Genomic DNA, 7027 nt, shown 5'->3' with positions numbered 1-7027 from the left:
AGTGTTTTTCTCTCACAATAAACCAGCATCAGCTAGTCTAAACCAGCCCAGAAACCAACCAGCGAACAGGCCGTTAGCATGCTGACAATTGAGAAAGAGGTGTTCAACGAAACAACACTTTTGACTCCCCGACCAATTCCTTTTAGCTATCACATGCTACTCTATGTAAATACCATAGGAAAATATTTACCTTTAGTACGTGGGAGCTTCATCTTCCAAATAAATTTATCTGTAAAGGGTGTATCTAGTTAATCAGATACATATACATAGATCGTAATGAGAAAATACCATTTTTATTCAAGTCCCAGGTGAAAGTATCCGTCCATTGGATAGCCAAAAGCGAGCTATATTCACTCACTACACCACAACACCAAGATTAGCGATGGACGGTTTGACGCTAAAAGCGGCTACAGCGACAGACAATCTGACGCTAAAAAGTTATAGCGACAGACTTTTGCAGATGCTGTAAGTCCTAACGCTAAAAATCTTTAGCGTTAGACAGTATTTTTAGCGTCAGATAGTCCGTTGCCTTGAAAATTTTTAGCGATAGATAGTCTGCTGCTACTTTTTAGCGACAGATAGTCCATTGCTACTTTTTAGCGACAGACTGTGCGATGGTACATATGGTTTTAGCGACAGACAGTCCAACGAGATAATTTTAATTGGTTAAAAAAATAAAAATTAATCCATCAACAATTGTCCACAATAATACAAATGTCACTACACAACTAAGATTCAACTTCAACAAACATACATGTATCTTCACAAATTTGACCAAAACTTTACAACAGCTCACATAGATAAGCTCACCATCTCATCTATTTTCTCTAGAGACAATAAGAACATTCTCCAAAACATAATGATCATAAGAAGGGACAAGAATGTCTTCAAGTCGTCATTCCTTTTAAAACATATGATGAAACAAAGAGTTTATAAGCAACAATGACAAATCCAAAACATCACATAAGAGCAAATAATTTTCTCACCACAAGTCGGTCAGCTAAAAATTCATGCCAAACATTCAACCTAACAGACTGACATACAAATGAACACGACCAAGATACCAAGTTTTCAAAGGATTAGTGTTTTACTTTAAAGCTTAGTCTGAATTTACAGAAGACCATTCTTAGGTCCATATAATATGTACAGCTAGTTACATAGAAGCATGACCAGTATCAATTATCTGGAATGCATACCGGAATTCAGCTGGACATCATCTTTATTTACACCATCCAGACATGCAACTCACTGCCAAGATACAAAAACAGAGCTACACAAGTTTAGACTTTAACCTGTCAGGCCCACTTCTTCCGCTTAGACCTCAGCCGCATCAGTTTGTCCTTCCATGATGCTGTCGAAGTCAACAGATAAATCAATGAACCTTCCATAGAAGTACCACATCTAGGTTTAAACTAATGATAATTACTCTTCAAGATCAATGTGTTTCTTCAAGATCAATGTGTTTTGTTCCTTTGCAGAACATGGTTGCAAAGTAAAAGAGATATGATGTTTGTTCAGCATTTAGACAGTTTTGATAAGACAACACTGGGTGGAATCATTGTCAGACACTCAATGTGGAGTCCTCGATGAACTGAATGAATACATAAGACGAATGGATCATTACCAGCATCCTTGTATCTCTCTTCGATGGCTACAATGAGCATGTTCCTTACCAATCCAAACTCTTGAGCCTCCACACATGGCTGTCCATCAGGTCTAACAAAGTTTGCAATCCATCAGGTAAAAAAAAGACTATCTGGCACAATTGTGGTGTAGCGTTGAGCCTCCACACATGGCTGTCCATCAGGTCTAACAAAAATGCAAGTGTAAGAAGAAGGGCACAGTGCCCCCCTGCCAGTGATTAGTATCACCGGACAAGTTATTCCCACTCCAATAATATTTCTAATTGCCAAAGTTTGCAATCCATCAGGTAAAAAAAAGACTATCTGACTGCAGTTGAGGACAAAAGGGCACAGTGATTTGCATGTATTCACTGGCACAAGTTTTGAGCAAGAAATCTATGGTCGTGAAGATGATGGGCCAAACCAATACTTCAAAAAGTTCGGTAGCTAGTGACTGGTGAGTTTGAATATTTTTGATGAACTGAAAGGAATAGTATATAAAAAACACAGAAGCACATATAAGAGCTAGAGCATAATGTTTATTTTCTAAATAACTTTTCCAATTGCTAATTTCATGCTGTGGAAACATAGAAACGACTGTGTGTTCAATGGCGTTTCTTCAAGCCTAGTTACAGCCCTTTGTCTTGCTAGGGAGGAATCTCAGCTTTGGTGCACGGCATGAGCTTAGGGGCTCTCTTTCCTTACTACTCCTAGCTTGGGTTTTTAAGTTCGTTGGGTTGGGTCATTCTTTGTCTTCAAAGCGGCAGTTATAGCTTATCATGACAGTGGGGTTGTATAACTTCACCTCATGTTTAGCTAGCTAGTGAGACATTACGAGGAGGAGGAGGAGGAGGAAAGGAAACAGAAGCAGGCCATCGTCTCACAATTGTGCAGGTGCAGGAGTGGCATCAGGTCTAACAAAAATGCAAGAAATCTATGGTCAGCCATGTGTTAGACCTGATGGCCAAAGTTTCTGATCACCAAAGTTTGCAATCCATCAGGTTTCATTCAAGTGTAAGAAAATTTAACATACAGATTCATAGATTGGCATTCTGGATCTTAAATGTACAGAATATACTCGAATATAAGAAACCACTTTGTCAGATATATCAGTGAAAGGTCTAAGGAACACATCGATTCATCAATTGAGGGCAATAAGTTGCAGGGCAGATAACAAGGTAGAAACAATAAGTTGCAGGGCAGATAAACAACAACAAAGCTTCTTAGACCCAAGCAAAGTTGGGGGCAGATCAACAAAAAATATTAAAAAGAAATCCTACAAGTACTGTATAATTCTTACTCGCCTTCTAGAATACCTGTCAAGCTCTGTAAATAACAACCCATCGGATAAGCCAGCTGCTACTGCCATTCTTGCTGGCTTGACTGGTCTGATGCCATCACTGTATGCAAGACTTCTATGGACTTGTACAGGAACCTGTTCTTGCCAAGTGAAACAAGAATGACATAAATATGGAGAATAAAAAAGTTTCACATGTATGCATGACAAATGAACCCACACTACCATCAAATGTTTCTCAAAGATTAAAGCAAAACACAAATAAACAAGAAAATGTGCACACATTTACATGTCACTTTGGAGGACTAAGATAATAAACATGGACAACATTTGGAGTAGATTATCCAATAGATTGAATTGGTTCTTTGTTTTCATACAAATAGCTCTATGTAACAGGTGACTGACTGACTGAAAAACAAGGAAAAGCTGCCACAATCCATCAATGTTCTGGAATGATTAGACCTTACCTCAACTTTCCAACATATGAACTGCTTCTTGGGTGCAGATCATCATAGTCATAAGAGATGATATATTCTGTATGTGCTCCTTGTCTGAACCTTCGAGCAGCCAAAAGAAACTTACCTTTATCCATTAGCGCTGCCAAGAGAGCAAAATAAATTAAATGTCACATGAAATTGCAGTCAAGAATTCTAGACGAAGTGTAACTTCATTGCTACAATCTCTAGAACAAGCTTATTCAGATCGATATGGCAGGGAATAAGAGATCAACTGGACTATTGTGGATTCAAGTTCCCAAGCCATAATGCCTCTACATACCATACTTGTGAGAAACTGTAACCTTATTTATACAGTGAAATAGCGAATCATACACTTGACAGGACCCAGTATTTCAACATTTTCTTGCTTTCGCAGATCATAAGTTGAACTGATTATGTGAGTGGAAATGGATCATGCAGAGTTTCCAAAACTCCATTAGCATTGCAAAATCATCTACTTCACAAGCTCTACTATGAGGCTGCTTGGTTTTTTGGTCAGGTACCGTTTGACCTTGCTGAGCAAGGATATAGAACAATCTTGCTTGTTTGGTTATCTTGCCTAACTACCTCGAAGTTTGTGTAGGAAAGGTTTGCCTTGCCATCTGAGAGAGTCAAATTGGATCTCCTGGCTAGGCAAAGTTGTCTTACCTCGTGCTAGCCAGGTGAGGCCAGGCTAGGCAAGCCATCTAGTGAAACCAAGCACGTCCTATATATTATTATGCCAGCAAGGTAGATCTCCAAAATTTATATTAGCCGTTAAGATCAAATCAAATAGATGCCGAGTAAGAATCATTGCCAATGTATTTTGAATAATTTTTCAACAATCAATGACAAGTCAAATCTTCCTACCAAACGAATAGGATTATATTTAGACAACCCTCTAAATATTGTAGGTAAGACGGCAAAGTAGATGTACGGGTCCTCATCAAATGGTATAAGAAAGCCGTAATTGATTATAAGAATAAATAAACTATATATTCACTTTACTATTTTCTAAACAAGACTAGGTACAGATGTGCAACATCACAAGTCATATGCGAAGTAACCTCAGCAGAGGTGCCAGCTGTATTTGCAGTTTATTTGGCAAATAAGAAGATATCTGAAACCCCTATTTCAATCTACCAAGTGAACCAGATCCATGATACCATGAAATCAAAAGCATGGGGAATAAGAAGATACCCATGCTTACTCACCCTGTGTTAAGCTGAGATAGAGAGAAAATGTTGAGTTCTTTTTGTCCCTCCGGATAAAACAGTGCAGTGGTGCATCCCTTGATCCAGGCTGTGCAAAAGAAATAATATACATGTCCATTAAATCAATATTTAGTAAACCGAAACGAAGAAGCAAGCTTTTATAGGTATTGTCATATCGCTATTGGCATACCAAACAAAATCCAGCTATCACATATAAACATAAATAAAGGAAGTCTGTGTTTGTGCCCAACTTCTCCACTACTGTCATACTTTATTAGCACTAGCCACCAAAAATATAGTGTTATGTAGCCAAAAGAAGAGGATGGAGAATATGATGAATATGTGGCTATATTCTTCAAAGCCAAGGCCTGACCCACTAGCTATAAAAACATGAAACATTACGGAACAATTAATTTCATGGCTACCCATTAAGCAAATCAAGAATCTGCGAATTATCACACATACCAGCGCATATACTTGGCAAAATTTGTTTTAGATTTAGAAGAATATACAAATGGGCAAAGCACATGAAGAATACCATTTTAAATCCTGCGCATATACTTGGCAAAATTTGTTGCCCGCTCCCAATTATTCTTGTCCACTCCAAATTAAATGAAAAAAAAATCCATGCTTATGTTGTTATTATACATGAGATTTCCAACATCGAAGAGTTTTTCTCGACTTGGCAAGAAGGAGAAGCCATACCTCAAATATCTCTAGAATGCTAAGATCGAGCTAGAAGGTCCGAAGCGGGTGGGCGGCGAGCTTAAGTAGGTCCGATGTCAGTGGACAGTGAGCTCAAGAAGATCCACTATAACACCACTGCACATTTGTCATACAAATAGGTTCAATCGTAACAAAGTCCGAATATTCATCAATGACAAAGTCCATAATCAGACATTATGTATATATGATGTAGCAAAGATGTTATTATATAAAGAGATATATGTGAAAAGTATCTAAACAGTGCTACTAGAACACATATTTAACTAATATCAAGCTGAGGTCAGTCGTAAATGAAAAACTTCAATCAAATAGCTAGAAATTGAGTATATATTGAACATGCACATGTATTCTATCTGCAAGCTTTACTCCCTGCACTGAAGGGCAAATTAGGAGCAGAGTGTAGATTAAAAGCCATGTCATGGCAACGTTCTAGGCATCAAATCCTGGCTGTCTTTAAAAAAAATACTCCTGATCTATTACTTGTATTTGCTATCAATCGACCTCTCTATGTCCCTGCTAATATTTATGACATATAAATTTTCTAAATTCAGTTTTCCCATTACAAAAAAAAATAATTCACTAGTAAAATATTTGTACTATTTCCTGCTTATAAACTGTAGAGACAGATCCAACAATGATTAGCACAAAACTATATATAAAGTATTAGTCTCATACTTACCAAGAAGGGTGTCTCTTGCTTCCAAAGTTACTAGCTAGAGTACCAGACGAGTTATCCCTGGTAGGTGCACATGATTCTCCTATAAAGAACAAGGATTATTTGCTTCAATGTCAATCGTACAGACATGCCATGTGTGAGAAGTGGCATAGGTGCACATGATTTCATAAATCCAGATTGTTTACATTTTCTAAGCCCCATTTCTTCAACAAAATCCCAAAATCCGAACCCTAAATCATAATTCCCCAAATCCCGTACCAAATCCCCAACCCTAAGATTAAGAAATGGGCCTAGTGCTCACCTAAGACGGCGTCGATGGGCTCGTCCGAGAGCTCGCCGCCGACGCATCAGAAACCACCACTGCCACCGTGAGGCACCTCGCGTGCGTGCGCGCGTCCAGCAAAGGGCGCCATGGCGGTGCTGCTCGACGGTGCCGCGTGCAGCTTCGGCTACTCGCATGCACCGGCGAGGGGTGCCGCGGTGGCGTCACCATCTCCTACCATCGCTTGCTTAGGCCGTCGTGGCGAGGCGAGCGAGCGGAAGGGTTTGGGGGCAAGGCCGGGCGGCGGGCAGGAGAGTTGCGAGCGTACGTAGATTGGGGGCCGGGATTTGGGAGCGAGCTAGAGGGCGACGGCGGGCAGGAGATTTGGGGCGGGCGGGCGGGCGGGATTTGGGAGGGAGAGGTCACGGACGCGATTTGAGGGCGACGGCGCCCAGGCAGGTGGAAGACAATTTGGGATTTGGAAGAGAAGGGTCTAGGGTTTCGCCAGGGCCGAGTGGGCGCACAAGCTCAATGTAAGTGGGCGCGTGAGCAAGGTGGGGCCCTTTCTTTTAGCGACAGACGGATTGATGCTATACCTGTTTTTAGCTACAGATAGTTCGACGTTAAAGATGATTACCTATAGCGATAGACAGTTAATCTCTAAATGGAGAATTAGCGTCAGATTGTCTGTGAGTTATCTTTAGCGTCAGATCATCCATTGATAAAAAAAAAGTTTTAGCGTCAGATGTCTGAC

General features: G+C 40.0%; 1 long non-coding RNA gene across 2 annotated transcripts; it reads right to left on the bottom strand.

Moving 5' to 3' along the window:
• Positions 1-1158: 1158 nt before the first annotated feature.
• Positions 1159-6539, bottom strand: LOC136551336 (uncharacterized). 2 transcript variants are annotated; one of them, XR_010782532.1, is made up of 8 exons: positions 6313-6539; positions 6015-6093; positions 5315-5431; positions 4610-4697; positions 3387-3516; positions 2939-3057; positions 1625-1809; positions 1159-1351 (listed from the first exon to the last, which is right to left on the bottom strand). It is a non-coding gene; the product is annotated as an uncharacterized lncRNA (long non-coding RNA). The 2 variants fall into 2 exon arrangements; XR_010782531.1 differs by lacking the exons at positions 1159-1351; positions 1625-1809 and having other exon boundaries at positions 2283-3057.
• Between the last annotated feature and the right edge of the window lie 488 nt (positions 6540-7027).

This window comes from Miscanthus floridulus, chromosome 4 (genome assembly GCF_019320115.1).
Source record: "Miscanthus floridulus cultivar M001 chromosome 4, ASM1932011v1, whole genome shotgun sequence".
NCBI lineage: Eukaryota > Viridiplantae > Streptophyta > Magnoliopsida > Poales > Poaceae > Miscanthus > Miscanthus floridulus.
The sequence above is the reverse complement of the archived record's forward strand: the minus strand, read 5'-3'. Positions and strand labels throughout refer to the sequence as shown.